The 19,967-nt window shown below is 40.8% G+C and overlaps 1 protein-coding gene across 2 annotated transcripts in view; it reads left to right on the top strand.

Annotated features, from left to right (window-relative positions):
• The window catches only part of ANO10 (anoctamin 10), a 239,684-nt gene that overhangs the window by 177,157 nt on the left and 42,560 nt on the right, over positions 1-19,967 (top strand). The gene's annotated exons all lie outside the window — the stretch shown is intronic.

The raw sequence follows: 19,967 nt of genomic DNA, 5'->3' as shown, positions 1-19,967 counted from the left end.
GGAACCCCACATCGAACCAATACTTGCCCCTGATGAGGCAGGGTGACTCCAGAAGAGGACTTGTGATAAGAATGTGGAAAAGAGGATGAACCTGGGCCAACTGGCCATAGCTGTGCTCGTGTTTGCCACACAGTAGGTGACAAGACTAAGTTACCTGCATTCCTAGAGGTTGGGCAGGTTCACTTTTGGCATGTGGGCTAGCCAGTGTGTCTATATGTTAAACCAGAACCCACCATCATGCCCAATAATGAAACTCCAGAGCATTCCCAGCAATGGCAGGAAACCCATCATCACCACTGACAGCTAGCATTCTTCTAGAGGTACTAACCAATGCAGTTGTATAAGAGGAAGAGAAGTTCAAGTAGAAGAGGCAAGCTTATTACTTGAAAATTAGAGGATTAGGCTGGGTGCAGTGGCTCACACCTGTAATCCCAGCACTTTGGGAGGCCAAGGTGGGTAGATGCCTTGAGCCCAGGAGTTTAAGACCAACCTGGGCAACATGGTGAAACCCTGTCTCAACAAAAAAATACAAAAATTAGCCAGGCGTGGTGGTGCATGCCTATAGTAACAGCTACTTGGGAGGCTGAGCTGGGAGAATTGCTTGAGCCTAGGAGGTCGAGGCTGTAATGAGCCATGATTACGCCACTGTACTCCCACCTGGGTGACAGAGTGAGACCTTGTCTCAAAAAAAAAGAAAGAAAAGAAAAGAAAAAATTAGAGGATTATATAGCTAAAAAAATTATTAAAAATAGGAAAATTTGGTAAGGAAGCAAGTTACGAAGTTTATCTAAAATCATGTTTCTTTTCACAAGAAATAATCAGTTAGAAAATATTTTTGATGAAAAATTTACATTTACAGAAGGAACCAAAATGTAAAACCTTAGGTGGTAATTTATGGAAACAATATAGATAACTTATAGGACAAATGTTTTTAAACATTACTGGGATCAAAAGATTCAATCTTGTAAATATCCAATGCCAATTCAAATATATCAAAATAAACATCCAAGAATAGCAAGGAAACTTCTGATAAAGAAGAAAAATGGGGACTGTCACTCTGTCAGATATTAAAATGTATTCTGAATAGTACAATAATTATAATTAAATACATTTTAAATTAGTGAAGAAATGGAAAAATCAGTGGAATAGAGAGCATTGAGTTCATAAATGGGCCCAAATAAAACTGGGGATTTCATTTATGGTAAAAGTGGTATTTTATGTCAGTGGAAAAAAGAAGGATTATTTGTTACACAGCTTGATGGCAAACAGCTGTTTGGGAACATTATTATACTTTATTTTAACTCATTCCTTGTGAACTTCCCCACCACCACAAAATTCAAGGTTGACAGATTTAAATGTGAAAAATGTAAGCCATAAGAAGTCTATTAAAAGTCTGGGTATATCTTTTAGTGGGAAATGCCTTCCCAATCAAGATATAAAACCCAAAAATCATTTAAAAAAATGATAAAATGCATGAAAAATGAAAACTTATGTATGACAAAAAATAAGCAGACTCAAAAGATAAATTGGACAAACTGGAAAAATATTTTTGTATATAACGAAGTCAATATCTTTTAATTCAAAAAAAGTTTCCACAAATCTATAAAAAATGACAGTACAGTAATGAAAGGATAACATATGAAGAGATGCTCAACCTCATTCAAAATTAAAGAAATATAAATTTAAACACCAGTGAAATACCACATTTCACATGTTCTATTGGATTATGTCATGATAGCCTGTCCTCATTGGATTTGGGAAATGGACATTCTTTTATATATACCTGACAGAAGTGTAAATTGGTCCAGTCTTTCTAGAATTGCAGCTGAATTTAATTTCAATTACTCTGCAACACAAACCAAATCTTACTAGGGTAAAGGCTGTATCTGAAAATTGTACCAAAATTTAATCATTGAAACATTTTTATTAGCAAAAATCTGGAGATAACTAAATTCCTCAATAGGAGAATGATTAAATAAATTATTGTATATCTACACAATAAAATTCCAGTAACCTGCTTTTTTCAAAAAGATCTGTCTATGCTTATGCATACACATACACACTGCCTACATTTTTGCGGCTATTGAATTTATGATTAAAAGATTTTAGGTGTCAGTTTAAAAATGTGTGAGAGGGCATAAAGCATCTAAAAACTTTAAGAGGTATGTAAGAAAAAAAGTTTAATGTATAGCCGTGTCTCTGGAAGAGTTTTAGTTAATCAGATTTCTCCATTGATTACATTTCTGGTGACATTTTGTAGATGGGGGTAGGCAACTTCCTGGCTTGTGCATACACATCTTTAACTCCAGGTCAAGGAAGAACCATGCTTCATGTTACTCAGGATTTCATGGTATATCTCTACAATAAATTTTATGGTCTGTCTAGACCATAAAATTCTGTGAATTTGCTTTTTTAAAAAAGATCTGCTTTTGAAAAAATCACTCAGGATTTATGTTACTAAAGTTTGCCTAAAAAGGAAAGGATTTTTATTGAGAGAATGAAATTATAACTCATTCCCTATGAACCTCCCTCACCACCACCAAATTCAACATATTAATATGTCTCATGTTAGTAAATACATTTACCTAAAACTCCAAATGCAGGACCGTTACATTTGCCATTGAGGGTGTCATGGATACGTGTTTACTATGGGTATGGCTAAATGACCTCTGAAGTCATCTCAGCTCTTAGATTCCCATATCTTCAGGTACACTTTACCTGACAGTGAGGCAAAGCCCTAATTCCAAATTTATTCACACTCATCTTCTTTGAGAAATGAAACACTGACCAAAACCCTATCTCATACAAGTTGAGTATCCCTTATCCAAAGTGCTTAGGACCAGAAGTGTTTTAGATTTTGAATTTTGTTTCAGATTTTTGAATATTTGTATTGTATTTACTGCTGAGCATTCCTTTTTTTGTTGTTTGTCTTTTTGTTTTTGAGACGGAGTCTCACTCTGTCGCCCAGGCTGGAGTGCAGTGGCCGGATCTCAGCTCACTGCAAGCTCCGCCTCCCGGGTTTACGCCATTCTCCTGCCTCAGCCTCCCGAGTAGCCGGGACTACAGGCGCCCGCCACCACGCCCGGCTAGTTTTTTGTATTTTTTAGTGGAGACGGGGTTTCACCATGTTAGCCAGGATGGTCTCGATCTCCTGACCTTGTGATCCGCCCGTCTCGGCCTCCCAAAGTGCAGGGATTACAGGCTTGAGCCACCGCGCCTGGCCTACTGCTGAGCATTCCTAATGGGAAAATCTGAAATCTGAAATGCTCCAGTGAGCTTTTTTTTTTTTTTTTTTTTTTGGCATTCACAAAGTTTCGGGATTTTGGAGTATTTCAGATTTTCACATTAGGGATGCTCGACCTGTATTACTTAGAAAGAAGAAAAAAATCTGAATGATGTTATGTCTCTTTGAGATTTTTTTCTCCTGAGGACATAGATCTGATTCTCTGGTTAAAATCACCTTGTAAGAAAAGGTGATTCTGGAGGGACAGATGTCTAACAGGTTCCATTCAGTATACTTATTTAATGCTTTCTAATAGGACTTACATAGCTTGCCCTGAGGGTGATTTTTAAATTTGTACATGAGCAGCTCTAATGTCTCTGATCCATCAAGTGGGCAGACAGCAATGATGAGTGTTGTCAGGCTCTCTTAGGGCCTTGCAAACCCAGAAGTGTTCTCCCTCCCTGTCTCCACTAGATTTTTTTCTTTTAATTATCAATCTGAGAATAAAAGGCTCAGGGTTGGCTGGGTGCGGTGGCTCACACCTGTAATCCCAACACTTTGGGAGGCCAAAGCGGGTGGATCAGTTGAGGTCAGGAGTTCGAGACCAGCCCAGCCAACATGGTAAAACCCCATCTCTACTAAAAATACAAAAATTAGCTGGATATGGTGGCACACGCCTGTAATTCCAGCTACTCAGGAGGCTGAGGCACAAGAATCGCTTGAATCTGGAAGGCGGAGGTTGCAGTGAGCCGAGATCACGCTTCTGCACTCCAGGCTGGGTAACAGAGTCAGACTCTGTCTCAAAAAAAAAAAAAAAAAAAAAAAAAAAAGGTTCAGGGTAAAAGTTGGACTGAAGATACTGTATGTAACAACCGCCTCTCACTCTCTTTCACTGACTCAAGGCTTTGCTGTATGGTTGACACTGCTACATGGGCCACCCAAGTTTGTGCCACCATCCAGGAGAGACAAACATTTTCATCACAATTCCTGTTTAGTCTCACTGCCCAGGAGGTCCTAGAAGGTACAAAAGGTCACCTACTTTTCAGAAACTCAAAAAATTAACTGGCCATGACTTCAGTTTACCTGCTGAACTAGTGCCATTTCTAGGATGTAGAATGTTTCTCATTTTTCTTTAACCTGACATTTAGCTATTCTCCTTTGTAACTATAAGTAGCCTCAACTCACTGGGCTCCTCCCATGTAACAAAAGCAGAGAGAGCTTCTGTCAGGTACCCTGGTCAGTTTATGGGCCCAGATCAGAAATTGAGTTATTGAAAACACATTTGGATGAAGTCTCACTATTAAGTAACCAGACATTGATAGTAAGTTTATCAGTAGAAATTATTACTTATGGATAGTTATGATGTTTAATTTAGACCTGAATTGCTAACCAGACATTGATAGTAAGCTTATCAGTAGAAATTATTCCTTATGGATACTTACTATGTTTAATTTATACCTGAATTGCTACTTTTCAACTCAAGTCTCATTTTATGGGCAAAATATGATTGAGAAATTTAAGTCATCAGGCAGTCCTTAAATAGGATTGTGCATTTTACATGTAAACCTTGTGAAAAACACATGTACCTAGACCCTATGCCTTGAAGATTCTTATTCCCTAAATCAAAGGTGGGACCCAAGGACCTACATTTTTTAAAAACGCTCCTGTGTCTCCACCTCACTTTTATCAATCCCCACTCCCCAGCAAAGATAGATTCCCAAGCATGGCCAGGTGAGTGCCAAGAACAAGCAAGTTTGGGGCCACCTTGTGCCACCTGTGGACAAGTCAGGTGGCCTCTTTGCATCTCAGGGTTTTTTGGGTCATTTTTTTGTGTTTTTTTTTGCCCATAAAATGAAAGACTGGATTCCCCAGTGTGTGGGAAGGCCCAAGAAATCTCCTTTTTAAACCAGCATATCAAGTGATTCTAATGCAGGGCCCTTGGATCCCATTTGGAGACGTGCTCTGTGGATTCAGTTATTCCTCTCAGCTTGTGACAGGAGGAGTGGTGGTGGATTGCCGAAATGAATGTGGGAAGGAAATGTACTGAAAACAGATCTTTTTTGGTATCGAATAGGAAGCTATGTGGTATTTCTAAATATATAGGCAAATTAGACATACTTGAAGGTGAGAGGCAAACTGAGGAAAATAAAATAGTTTACTTTGCAAAGGGCATTTTCAAATGATTAGGCTTCATTTGGCTGAAACCTTTACAAAGAATTCTAGACAGTAAATATCATCCTAGTGATGCCCTTTTATTTCTCTTCAAATTGATTTATTCATCTCTTAGTCATTTTAAGATCCAATTAAATATAGAAAGGATTCTAATGCAGGAACCATTTGATAACTCCGTGGCCTGGAGCACAAGGACAACATCCACTTAACCTGCTTCTGGGCAGCCAGCCCTCCTGGGATCCCAGAACACAAACAGAAGCCAGGGAGCAGGGCTGGCTGCCTAGAGCCTTTGAGAAAGAAAACAACCTCAGGAATCAGTTAAATGAACAAGAGAAGGACTTTAAGGAGACACTACTAATTATAGCTCTCAGGGGCCTCAAATTAGGTGTAGGACCCTTAACTAGACAGGCCAACTGGGCCAGGCTTTATCAAATAGTGTCTTTGTTTTTTAGAGTTAAGTGTATTTAAATTTAGTTATGTTAACGGAGAAACCAAACTCTGTAAGATATTTAAAGAGGTTTATTCTAAGCCAGTATGAGTGACCATAGCCCCAGGGAACAGTCTTGAGTCCTGAGAAAGTGCCCACGGCAGTCAGATTATAGTTTGACTTAATTATACATTTTAGGGAGACAGAAGTTACAGAGAAAGACATAAATAAATACATGTGAGGTATAGATTGATGCGATGTGAAAGGTGTGGGGCGGGGGAGGGCTGGGCTTATAGGTCATAGGTGGATTCAAATTGGCAATTGGTTGAAAGAGTCAAGCTTCGTCTAAAGACCTGAAGGCAGTAGAAGAAAATGCCTGAATTAAGATAAGGGGGTTTGTGGAAGCCAAGGTTCTCGTTGGGTGGGTGGTAACACCCTTCAGAGGGAATGCATGGTAAATGTTTCTTCAGACCTTAAGAGGCATCAGACTCTTGGTTCATCTCTCCTACATACAGGAAAGGACTGGCTGTATTAATGGATATTCTCTACAGATGCAGATTTTCCCCACAAGAGATAGTATTGTGGAACCATTTCAAAATATGTCAAAGAAATATATTGTGGGGTAAAATATTTGATTTCCTTTGGAGTCTGCTATCTGTCATGTGATGCTGTACCGCAGTCAGGTTGCAATTTGATATCTTACTGCCACAAAGGGTCTGTTTTGACAGTCTAATTATTTCTATTTTAATGTTAATGCTGGTGGTCATTTGTACCTAAATTCCAAAAGGGAGATGTATAATGAGGCCTGTCCGACCTCCCTGTCATGGCTGAGAATTCAGCGTTCCAGGTTTCTCTGAGATCCCCCTGGCCCAGGGGAGGGGGGTCCATTCTGTTAGTCGGGGGGCTTAGGATTTTATTTTTGGTCTATATTTAAGTATTCAGTTTTAAATTGATAGGTTTTTTTCAACATCTGAACTTCTTCCCTACCGCTCCATTTGTGCTGTCAAGTTAAGGTAAATATAGGCTGGGTGCAGTGGCTCACATCTGTAATCCTAGCACTTTAGGAGACCAAGGCAAACAGATAGCTTGAGACCAGCCTGGGCAACATGGCAACACCTCATCTCTATTTAAAAAAAAAAAAAAAAGTTACAGTAAATATATAAGCATTTTAATGGAAACTGTAAAATTTCACAGCCTAGAATTAAGGTGGTAAAGTATTTGACTATTGAATCGGTAATTGCATATTAATCTGCCAACGTCTAGTTCAGAATGAAATGTTAAATCCAAATAAAGAATTAGCCTCTAACAAAGCCAACAGCCACCAGTGCCAGAGCCATAGTTCTTAGGAAGGGGTGGTCTACTTCCCAGGGCCACGAGTCAGGTCTAGGCCCAGTAAAAAGTACAAAAGTGTATGGTATATCTGTCATTTGGGTGACCTGTCTGAGCCTGCTCTCCCTTTCTTCTTTTGTTGGAAGGTTTGTCTTCCAGCCCTGTAACCACCCAAAGGGTTCATTTCGCCCACTGTTCAGATAGAGCCAATTTATCAAGACAGGAGAATTGCACTAGAGAACTAGTTTAATTCATGCAGAGCAGGTTGAACATGAGAGCAGAGTTTTATTGTTACTCAAATCAGTCTCCCCAAAAATTCAGACTAGAGTTTTTCAAGGATAGTTTGGCAGGTAGGGGGCCAGGGAGTGGGGAGTACTGACTGATTGGATCAGAGATGAAATCACAGTGAGTCAAAGCTGTCTTCTTCAGCTGAGTCAGTTCCTGGGTGAGGGCCACAGGACTGGCTGGTGAATCTGGTAGAGCCATCAGTCCTCAGAAATGCAAAAACTGGAAAAGACATCTTAAAAGACCGATCTCAGGTTCTGCATGTGATCTGCAGAGTAACTGGGGAAGTTGCAAGTCTTGTGGCCAATTTGTTAGTTTTATAAAGGTGGTCTGGCTCCCAGGCAAGAAAGGAGTTTGTTTCAGGAGAGGACTTTTATCATCTTTGTTTCAAAGTTAAACTATAAACTGAATTTCTTCCAAGGTTAGTTTGGCCTTTGCCTAGGAATGAGCACGGACAGCTAGCTTAGAGGTTGGAAGTAAGATAGAGTTGGCTAGATCAGATCCCTTTCACTGTCATAACTTTCTCACTGTTAACGATTTTTGCAAAGGAGGTTTCAGCCCCATGTAGCTGCAGAGCAAGTAACGTGACCTTCCTGTATTAGAGTTCCCCCAACACTCAAACGAGGCGAAGTCAGAATGAGGCTGGAATAAGGCAATGTGAGTAAGACCCATTATGGAGCAGTGTGCTGGGGGAATGAGGATGATGAGGGAGGAGGAGGACTACCTCATGCAGTTGCTGGGTGAACCCAACAAGGAATTCTAGGATAAAGTCGTACCGTAACATCAGATTTGCCTGGAGAGTCAGAATTCTACCTTTGTGGCAATCCCACCTATTTTCATGACCGAACACAGCTGGGCTGTAATAACAATGAGTAGTAACAGCTGACATGTAGTGTGTGAGAACATGAGCCAGGCACTGTTCTAAACCTTCTGCATGTGCCAGTGTCTCTTCAGAACAGCTCTCCAGGGTAGGCTCTGTTAGCCATTTGCAGGTAATTTTTTGCATAGTAAATTTCTCTCCAATTGATAAAATGATAACCTCATTTAAACATACTGAATGCACGAATAAATACTGGCTCCTCTGCACCTTTTGGGTCTAGCAAGATTCCCAAGCACCCCTGCTACTTTGTAACTCTGACCACCAGTATACCTGCCCTCTGCTGTCAGCTTCACAGACCCCACCTCCTTGAGAAAACCGCCTTCCCATTGAGTAACAGGAGCCTGGTACCCGTTTCTGTTCATTTGCCCCACTGTAGTTGGTTCTGTTTCAGTCTTCCTTGTGAGCTGCGAGGTCCCCAAGGGCCAGGTGACGACTCACTCACCGCTGAGTCCCCCCACCCAGCACAGGGCCTGGTGCCCAATAGACTCTGAATAAATATCCACTTCATCAAACTGAGTTTGTTGACTCATATGTAATTCACAAGCCAATATATTAAATAAATAAGGACAAATTATGTCCTTGGACAAAAAAAAGAAGAGTCTTAAAATAGATACTCTGGCAGAAATGGAAACAGGTCATGTGCCTTTCTGGGATCACTGGGGAAGAGAACACATTCTGAAGAGTTACATGTGGACACTTTAGAAGGACCACGTACCTTGCCTTGATAAAGTTCAAATCCTTTTTTTTTTTCCCCCAAAAATACTGACTGTGATTGACATCAGTAACAAGAGTAGCTCCCCAAGACTGTAAAATAACCCCAAATCAAGCAAGGAAGAATTCTAAAATAGTTTATGTTTTACACTTGTACTTGTTAGCTAGAAAACTAATTCAGGCTCTGGAGCAATCCTCCTTTAACCACTGATAGGTGGACATTTTTCCCCTGTGTTTTCTGTTTTCACCAGAGAAAAATTTCTTTAAAGTGCACAGAGTCATCCAGACAGTAAAATAAAACTACAGCTCTTCTGATCATTGTCTTCCTCAGTAAACAATGTATGTAAATGGCTACTTATATCATTGATTTTCTAAGCAAACTTTAAAATTGATATATCTTAATATTCCCCATAGATGTAAGAAACATGGCCAAATCAGAAGCAGATTTATTTTTTCTTATGAAAACTACCGAATAGGCTGTGAAATGGAATAAAATGTAGCATTTTTCGAGTCATGCTATTGATAGATTGGAAGCAGTGTGGTAAGAGGGGGCCTGGAAGCACAAGTCCATTCCACAAAGAAAGGCCTTGGGGTCACTGTGCTGTAGAAGTGATGGCCATGTGCTTGGGACCATGTTCACAGATGTCATTCAAATGTGTTTGCATTGGTAAAGAAAAAACTTGCCTCATAATAAATTCTAGAGATTTCAGAATGCTTAAAACTATATTTAAAAACAACAAAAAAGGCTGGGCGTGGTGGCTCACGCCTATAATCCTAGCACTTTGGGAGGCTGAGGCAGGCGGACCACTAGGTCAGGAGTTCAAGACTAGCCTCACCAACGTGGTGAAACCCCATCTCTACTAAAAATACAAAAATTAGCCGGGCATGGTGACACACGCCTGTAATCCCAGCTACTCAGGAGGCTGAGGCAGGAGAGTCGCTTGAACCGTTGAGGCAGAGGTTGCAGTGAGCCGAGATCGCACACTGCACTCCAGCCTGGGTGGCAGAACAAGACTCCATCTCAAAAAACAACAACAAAAAAGGGATGTATTCTTTTTTAAAGTTAGAGTTCCAATCTCATATTCTGTATTAGATTAATAATTGCATTGCCATGATGGTCAACATATGTGAGAGCAGCTCTTCCTTTTGCAGGTAAATGCCTAGGATTGACTTACGCATCCATTTATTTACTTTTTATTAAATGTTTTAGGAAATTAAAAGATTATACTGTTAGATGAAAAAGTTATGAAGATGGAGGTAGCAATGTGTTTAATACTACTGGACACCTGATAGTAGTTAAGATGGTAAATTTTATGTTATGTGTATTTTACCACAAGAAATTTTTTTTTTTTTTTTTTTTTTTTTTTTGAGACGTAGTCTTATTCTGTCACTCAGGCTGGAGTGCAGTGGCAAGATCACAGCTCACTACAGCCTTGACCTCCAGGTTCAAACAATCCTGCTTCCTCAGCCTACCAAGTAGCTGGAACTACCAGTGTTAGCTACCACACCTGGCTAATATTTTGTATTTTTCTGTATATTTATAGTAGAGACAGGGTCTTGCCATGTTGCCCAGGCTGGTTTCGAACTCCTGGAGTCAAGTGATCTGCCCACCTGGGCCTCCTAAAGTGCTGGGATTATAGGCATGAGCCACCATGCCCAATTTTTTTCTTTATTTTTTGAGACAGGGTGTCACTTTGTCACCCAGGCTGGAATACAGTGGAATGCATGCTCACTGCAGCCTCGACCTCCCAGGCTCAAGTGATCTTCCTGCCTCAGTCCCCCAAGTAGCTGGGACTACAGGCGTGCACCACCATCCCCAGATAATTATTATTTTTATTTTTATTTTTTGTAGAAACAGGGTTTCACCGTGTTCCCTAGGCTGGTCTAGATCTTCTGAGCTCAAGCAAGTCACCCACATTGGCCTCCCAAAGTGCTGGGATTACAAGTGTGAGCCACCGCTCCCAACCCTGGCCAGTTCTTTTTTTGAGACAGTCTCGCTCTGTCATCTACCCTGGAGTGTGGTGGTGCAGTCTCAGTTCACTGCAACTTCCACCTCCTGGATTCAAGCGATTCTCCCACCTCAGCCTCCCGAGTAGCTGGGACTACAGGTGTGTGCCACCATGCCCAGATAATTTTTGTATTTTTAGCAGAGACAGAGTTTCGCCATGTTGGCCAGGCTGGTCTCAAACTCTTGACCTCAAGTGATCCATCCATTTTGGCTTCCCAAAGTGCTGGGATTACAGGTGTGAGCCACTGTGCTTGGCCCTTGACCAATTCTTTTTAAAAGATTATGCTGTTGGCATCATCGAATTTAAAGATATTGGTCTATGACTACCAGACAAGCTTTTTGGAAGCAGGATTACTTCAGAAATATAGATTTATAATCATTGAATGAAGGAGTCATTAATTAAGTGAACATCATTAGGGTCAAAGCCCCATCCCTTTGTGCCTTTTTTCTATTAAGTGCTAATCCTTTGACTTTGAAATTATCCTCTGTGTGTTACAGTTGGGTATTAGATTCAGAAGTATATTAAATTATTAAATATTTAATATACTTTCCTACACCAAAAGTGTAGGAAACCACACTTAAAAAAAAAAAACTTTTGTTTTTAATTATTGGTAAATTGGTAAAATAGGAAATTTTTTGTTTACTATAACAAACAGTATTCCTTTCCTTTTTCTTTTTCCTTTGCCTTTGCTTTTTCTTTTTGTTTTTGTTTTCCTTTTTCTTTTTCTTTTTCTTTTTTGAGACAGAGTCTGGCTCTGTTGCCCAGGCTGGAGTACAGTGGCACGTTCACAGCTCACTGCAACCTGCAACCTCTGCCTCCTGGGCTCAAGCCATCCTCCCATCTCAGCCTCCCGAGTATCTGGGACTACAGGTGTGCGCCACCATGACGGACTAATTTTTGTATTTTTTGTAGAGACAGGGTTTCACCATGTTGCCCAAGCTAGTCTCAAACTCCTGGGCTCAAGCAATCCACCCTCCTCAGCCTCTCAAAGTGTTGGGATTACAGGCATGAGCCACTGTGCCTGGCCCGGTATTATTTTTCACTTGATTTCTACTGCTATGGGATCTCAGGAATATGACTGAATATTACATTATGTAATGAACATAGATCAGCGAAATTGGGCTGAAATATATTAGTGATTGATAGGCTAGGAAATTTAGACTTTTAAAGTAAAGCCCTAAGAGCAACACATTTGCTCATTTGTCTCTTTCCCTTAAGAATAGAATGTAGAAAACAAGAAATGTTTGGATTTAAGAACTCTTTGAAATACTACCTAAAGGAAAATAATCACTTCATAAAGAAATAATACTTATGAGAACATAAATAGTAATATAATTAACTCGTATGAAACTCAAAATGAAAATACATGTATTAAAGTTCAGCAATAGCTGGGTACAGTAGCTCACGCCTGTCATCCCAGCACTTTGGGAGGCCCAGGCGGGTGAATTGCTTGAAGTCAGGAGTTCAAGACCAGCCTGGCCAACATGGTGAAACCCCATCTCTACAAAAATACAAAGAATTAGCCAGCTGTGGTGGCACATGGCTGTAGTCCTAGCTACTAAGGAAGCTGAGGCAGGAGAATTGCTTGAACCCGGGAGGCGGAGGTTGCAGTGAGCCGAGACCACAGTCCAGCCTGGGCGACAGAGCAAGACTCCATCTCAAAAAAAAAAAAAAAATTCTGCAACAAATGCTAATTGAATACATCTATGATTAAAACACAAAAATATATCAGAAGTTCTCTGCATCATGTAACTGTCCAATGTTAGAGTTGAAAAATTCTATAGAAATCATCTTGTTGGGAATCCTGACTTTACAGATTAAGGAATGGATCTCCAGCTGTGGTTGTCAGCTTCTAAGATGGCCTGCAGTGATCCCTGCTGCCTAGTATTTATGCCCTTGTGGCGTCCTCTCCCACTTTGCATCTTGATTGGTCTGTGGATCAGTAGAATACTGCAGACATGATGTTATGTTTCTTCTGAGGCCAGGTCATTAAAAAACATGATGGCTTCTGCCTTCTGCCTCTTGAATCACTCTTCCTCTTGCGAAGCTAGCTTCCATGTTGTGAGGACACTCAGCCAGCCAGTGTAGAAGCCTACATGACTAGGAGCATGGCCTATTGCCAATAACCATGGGAGCAAGTGATCTTGGAAACAGATTCTCTGGGCTACAAGTTGGCAAACTTTTTCTGTAAAGGGCCAGATAGTAAACACTTTAGGCATGTGGGCCATCCAGTCTCTATCACAGCTATTTAGTTCTGCTGCTGTAGTGCAAAAGCAGTCATAGACATATGTAAATGAAAGAGAGTAGCTGTGTTCCAGTAAAACTTTGTTTATGGAACAGGCTGTGGGCCAGTTTTGTCTTAGGGACCTATTGCCATTCCCTTCTTTAGCTTTAGCTAATCCTTTGAATGACTGCAGTTCCTGCCTACATCCTGACTATAGCTATGAGAGACTGAGCCAGAGCCACCCAGCTGCTTCCAAATTCCTGATGCACAGGAAGTGTGAGATAATAAATGCTTGTTCTAAACCACTAAGTTTTGGGATAATCTGTTACACAATAATAGATAACCAACGCATCAACAATCCAGGAATGGAGGCTGGGTGACAAATGAACTGTTTGGTTATGAGTTGATCATTGTTCAAGCCAGGTGATAAGTAAGTGGGGGTTCATTATTCTTTCTACTTTTGTATAATAAAATGGAAAAAGAAAAGGAAATTGGTCACTAAGAAGGATATGTGATTTGTCTAAAATCAGACCTTCAGCACCTTGAAAAAGCCCATGCTGCACACCCAGGTCTCTGGCCTAAAGTCCCATGTTCTCTTGGCTACCTCTCCCTGCCTAAGTTACAGCCAATAAAGATCTAGCCCTTTGGCTAAGTTTTCCTTCCAGTTGTTTGTCTGTTTGTTTTGGTTTGGTTTTTTGTTTTGAGAAAGAGTCTCACCCTGTCGCCCAGGCTGGAGTACAGTAGCACTATCTCGGGTCACTGCAACCTCTGCCCCCCGGGTTCAGACGGTTCTCCTGCCTCAGCCTCCCGAGCAGCTGGGATTACAGGTGCCCGCCACCACGCCCAGCTAATTTTTGTATTTTTAGTAGAGATGGAGTTTCACCATGTTGGCCAGGCCGGTCTTGAACTCCTGACCTCGTGATCTGTCCGCCGCCTCCCAAAGTGTTGGGATTACAGGCGTGAGCGGCTACTCCCGGCCTTTCTTACAATTCTTTACCACCTTAGTACCTCCAGTTTAACATCCAAGACAGTTCTTTGGACTTTGATATCATTGCTGTTATCGAACCATCCTCGAAGCCTCTTTAGACCATAGACTGTAAGCTTAGAGCTGAGGGAGGGAGCCTTGGTGAGACAAAAACCCTTCTGGTGGCATTTCCAATTTCAATGGGAATGTATGGAATTGAACCTCCATGTGACCTGAAGTAAAATAATATTTAACATTTATTTTATTTAATTTTGCTGTTCATAGAGCACTAGCAATCCATTATCTTTGTTAATCTTCACACAGCCTATAAGAATAGACCTGTCAGGTCACAACATAGCAGTTTATGTTTGACTTTAAATAAAAGCACTGTTGAAGTGGCTACGTTGTGTGGGGTAAATACCTGGGGTTCATCGTCTTGCACCAAGAAAATTTAGGACACGAACACACACAAGGAGTTTAGGAGTGGAGGTTTAATAGGCAGAAGAAAGAGAAAGAAAGAGAAAGGAAAACAGGAAGAAAGAGAAAGGAAAACAGCTATCTCTCTAGTAAAAGAGAGGGGACTTCCGAGAGGAAAAGGCCGGCCGGCAGTGGATGCCCAGGACGTTATTGTCCGGCTTGAGGAGGCAGTGTCTGATTTAGGTAGGGCTCACAGATTGGTTCAGTCAGGTGTGACAATTGCATAGCCGTGGGGAAGGCTGGTGGCCCCACCCTAATCTTATTATGCATATGAACTTTCCCCTTGGCCAGCGCCATCTTGTCTCCTTCTTACTACACATGTGGTTGGCAGAGAAGGGAAGATGGAGCCACCATTTTGAACATGTCTAGTCCCAGGTAGTTCTTTCCTTCTGGCATTTACCCGTGCAAGCTCCCAGCTTGCTTGTCTTTGTCTGCAGCTCAGCTTTACAGGCTGCTCTTTGTTAGAAAATGATTTGGAACTGCATTTCATTAAAAGGAAAACCTTACCAAGGACTTCTGTACCCTCACTATCTGCCTAAGTAATTTCTTCTTAACTCCTGTATCACTGTGTGAAGGTGCCTAGCACAGTGTTGGACACGTAGCTTCTAAATTAGAGTTTACCTTCCTTTTAAAATCCCATTGAAATTGGAAATGACACCAGAAGGGTTTTTGTTGGCATAAATAAGTTAATGAGGTGATTGTTAGGTACACAGAATGGATGTTTGAAATAACTCATCTTTTGATCCATTGCATTGACCAAATGGACTTTCCTCCCCAGGATGGTTGATGATTGACAATAATCTCTAAACTTGGATGGGGGATCCTGTGGATTTTCAGGATAACCAATACTAAATCAGATTTAGTATTGGGTTCTGACTATGTCGTGTTTTCTGGGTGTTTAACCAGATGTCCTTGGTAATTCCATTTACAAATGAGATAAAATTATATGAACAAGGCCTCACAAGTAAGTAGTGGGAAAGCAAAAAGCAAAATATCAGACCTGCTAAAATGCCACTGAACTGTGAATTTTAGTTGACAAATACATCTTCTCTTCCTTTTCTTTTTAGAATTCTGTTTAATGATGTATTTTCCTATTAATAAAAATATGGTTGAGAACAAGTGAATTTTTCCTCCATAAATTTTTGAGTTTTGTATTTTATTTTTGATGGCTATTCTTTTAGATAGAATCTACAAGGCAGTTATTATCTGCCAACTAACTGTTATCAAGAGTATAACTAACCATTTGATCTCTCTCCCAAACCAGTTTGGAAAGAATCTTATATTATTTGTTATTAGGAAAATAATTGGATCTCAGGATTCTCCCCAGTTCTTCATCCAAGTTGCTTTAATTAGTGTATGCATAGATTTGTAGACACTTTTTGTTTGAATATTTCTGAAAAAAGATAGGCATATTTTAAATTTGCAAGTCTGGTTTTAGTCACAGGCACAAGAGAAAATGAACTGCCAAATGTCTGGAAGATACAACTGCAACCCCTCTACTTTCATATGTGAGAAATATTGTTTTGATTAGAGATAGAATAAATCCAGGTTGACTTTTTTTTTTTTTTTAACTTCTTGGACTAATGAGTTCACTTTTTAAAGTGTCTGTTGTGGAAAACCATCTTTAACAACATCAGCCTAGGTTATTTAAACTTTATCCAGGATATCTGTCCACAAATCACTTCTATGAGAATGATGTGTGATTTCACAGTTATAATCAGGGAAACTCTCTAAAGAATTGTCATTTTTTGGCCAGGCACGGTGGCTCATGCCTGTAATCCCAGCACTTTGGGAGGCCGAAGCAGGCAGATCTCTTGAGGTCAGGAGTTCATGACCAGCCTGGCCAACATGGTGAAACCCCATCTCTACTAAAAATACAAAAATTAGCTAGGCATGGTGGTGCGTACCTGTAATCCCAGCTATTTGGGAGGCTGAGGCAGGAGAATCGCTTGAACCCAGGAGGTGGAAGTTGCAGTGAGCTGAGATTGGGCCATAGCACTCCAGCGTGGGTGACAGAGCAAGACTCCGTCTCTAAAAAAAAAAAAAAAAGAAAAAGAAAAAATAAGAAAAAATAAGAACTGTCATTTTAATTCACAGTCTGTACTAAAACATTAGCCTTTAAGTGAAGCATTTTGGTTTGCTGAGGACATAATCAAAATCCACCAGGAGCAGGGTAGGTGTTTTGCGCGTCTTGGTGTTGATAAAATGGCTGTTGGAATCAGATATACATGTCTTTAAAATACCAGCTTTCACCATTACTAAGTAACCTTGGGCAAGTTACCAAACCTCTCTGGGCCTCAGTTTCTTCCTCTGTAAAATGGGCACAGCCGGGCACGATGGCTTACGCTTGTAATTCCAGTACTTTGGGAGGCCAAAGCAGGCAGATCACTTGAGGTCAGGAGTTCGAGACCAGCCTGGCCAGCATGGTGAAACCCCGTTTCTACTAAAAATACAAAATAATGAGCCATGTGTGGTGGTGCATGCCTGTAATCCCAGCTACTCAGGAGGTTCAGTCACGAGAATCTCTTGAACCCAGGAGGCGGAGGTCGCAATGAGCTGAGATCATGCCACTGCACTCCAGCCTGGGTCACAGAGTGAGACCCTGTCTCAAAAGCAAACAAACAAACAAAGGCACGATGACAGGAACAACCATACAGGGTGAGGAAGTAGAGTTAGGCCCAGGTCAGTGACTCCAAGTCTGTGGCTTTTCCATCATACCAATTAGGAAGATGCAGAATGAACAGAGCACATGGGTATAAGTAACACAAAATTCTTAATTGAGTATAACAAAGAAATTATGGACCATCGGGATATAAAATATTTCCACGCTTGGAGATGGCTGGTTTTAATACTCCATTCTTAGAGATCTTCCAGAAAAGAAGAAACCACTTTCTTTGGAAATTTACCTGCTTTCTGGCAAGAAGCAGTCTCAGATCCCTCCCAAACCTGTGATTCCTTAAAAATATTTGCTATCCCACTGTATTTTAACCAGAAACAGGTCGTTTTGAAGGCTAATTAGCCAAAACTAATTTGGATTTTGAATGAATTTCTGGAAATGAAGAGTGGTGTCAGGTCACTGAGCAGTGGCCTTCTAACAAAAATTATGAGGCTCCTGTTGGATATCTCTTTTGGGGCTCAAGCTTAAAAGATAAATCTACCCTTTTGGTGCCAGAATACACTGAGCAGTTGATATGAAATAAATCAGAACTGGAATCAAAAAGTAAATGCAGCCTAGGGAAGAGAGAACTTCTGTCTGTTCTCTCCTGTGGCCTCTTCCATAGACATAGGCAGAGAGAAGTAAAAAGTAGGGTGAGAAGAAACAGGAAGAGAGAGTGGAGGATGACAGAGCTTTGAGAAGCAGAACTGTCTCTTCCACGTAGAGATTGTTTTTTGTGGGTTTTTTTTGTTTTTTTTGTTTTCTTTTGTTATTTTAATGGAGTCTTGCTTTGTCGCCCAGGCTTGAGTGCAGGTGGGATGATCGTGGCTTACTGCAACCTCCGCCTCCTGGGTTCATGTGATTCTCCTGCCTTGGCCTCCTGAGTAGCTGGAACTACAGGCATGTGCCACCATGCCTGGCTAATTTTTGTATTTTTAGTAGAGACGGGGTTTCACCATGTTGGCCAGGCTGGTCTCCAACTCCTGACCTCAAGTGATCCTCCTGCCTCAGCCTCCCGCAAAGTGCTGGGATTACAGGCGTGAGCCACTGTGCCTGGCCACATCGAGATTGTTTTATCTCCAAGTACAGGCTCTTATATTGCTCTACCATAGAGAAGATTTTTTTGAGATCACAGCACACATACTTTCCATTGTTCAATCAAGGCAGGGAATACAGAGTTAGTTTGTTTCATTTGATTAAAAAAGAATGACTGTGAACAAGAAGTGATGTCAAAGATTTAGGCAGCCCTACCTATGGAGATGAGCAGTTGCTTCGGAAGTGCCAGGGCGCACTCTGGAATGGGAACAGCTTTGCGGGGTTGGGAGAGGAAGTGTGAGAACGTGCCAGGGCAGCTGGCCTGGTGCAGTGCAGGCAACGGTGTGTTCAGCCACCCTCAGAGTGGGCACCTGGGATGGTCAACAGCCACAAGTCTTGGCAGTTATCTCTAGTCCCCTCCTTTTCCACTCCTCAAACTGACTGCATCCGCATTCCTGATCTGTCTCTGATACCAACACTTTGTCCCACTGCCCCGCACACTCCTGTCAAGCCCTGTGTGCTTGGTTAGAGGGTGGTTAAGTGGTACCAAGATAGCATCGTCGTAGGAGAGGGCAGAGGGGGTTTGATTTTCACTTTTGGTTGAAGACCTGGTTGTTTTCTATCCCTAACTTCAGGAATCTTATTTGAGTCATCAGATGTCCGTTTATAACTATCCAGATACCCTTATTATTTGGACTTGTCAGTTTAAAAAATATATATATAAAATATATTTAAATACAAATATATAAAATATTTAAATACAAATATATAAAATATAAAATAAAAATATATTTTATATCTTTAAATACAAATATTTGCATATAAATATATATTTATTTTAAAATATATAAAAATATGTTTTTTTAAAACTTCCCCTTTGTGATGCTTAGGCCCTATCCTATCCACAGATGCAGGGAGCTCAAATCAAACAGCGTAACTGTAGAGAGAGAGAAAAGACTAAGTCTTTTTGAGTTAATTACATCCTAACACAGTGGCAGTCTCAGAAAGAAATGGTTGGTTAGCACACAGCTAATCCGCCTGAAACTGATTTCTCTGCAAAACAGTAGCTCCAAAATGCAGTTGTTCCTGAGCCCCAAAATACAGGCTGAGGCATTTTCAAATGGCCCTCTATTGGAGTTGAAACCATCTGCTTATTTGTAGCTAAAGTATGAATTTTCCACTGTTCTAAGCACCATGACAGTGGCATCACTCCAGAGAGAGAAGCAGCACCACAGGAGCCCTGTGGAAGGACTCCTGCCAGCCCTGCTCTGAGAGGCACTTCAGCTTCATTTCCATTGATTTGATTAAAGGACAAAGAACCAAAGAAAAATATAGTGTCTATTCAGAATTGAGCTCAACTCTCCTCATATTCTCTTGGGCTTCTGAAGGATTAAATCTCTCTTCATCTGCTTCCATCGAGTACCCATTTACTATGTCTCTCAAAGAATAATTAGCCCTCAGCTGCAAAATAGTTGTCAAAATCAGATGATTTGCTTTTGAAGGGCCGTAAAGAAAATGGGGAGGCAAGTTTCTCTTACAGGAAAATTATGGACCATAAAGATGATATTAGCTATG

This window comes from Macaca fascicularis, chromosome 2, assembly GCF_037993035.2.
Source record: "Macaca fascicularis isolate 582-1 chromosome 2, T2T-MFA8v1.1".
In the NCBI taxonomy this organism is placed as follows: Eukaryota; Metazoa; Chordata; class Mammalia; order Primates; family Cercopithecidae; genus Macaca; species Macaca fascicularis.
Note: the sequence above shows the minus strand (reverse complement) of the source record. Positions and strands in the feature narration are given on the sequence as shown.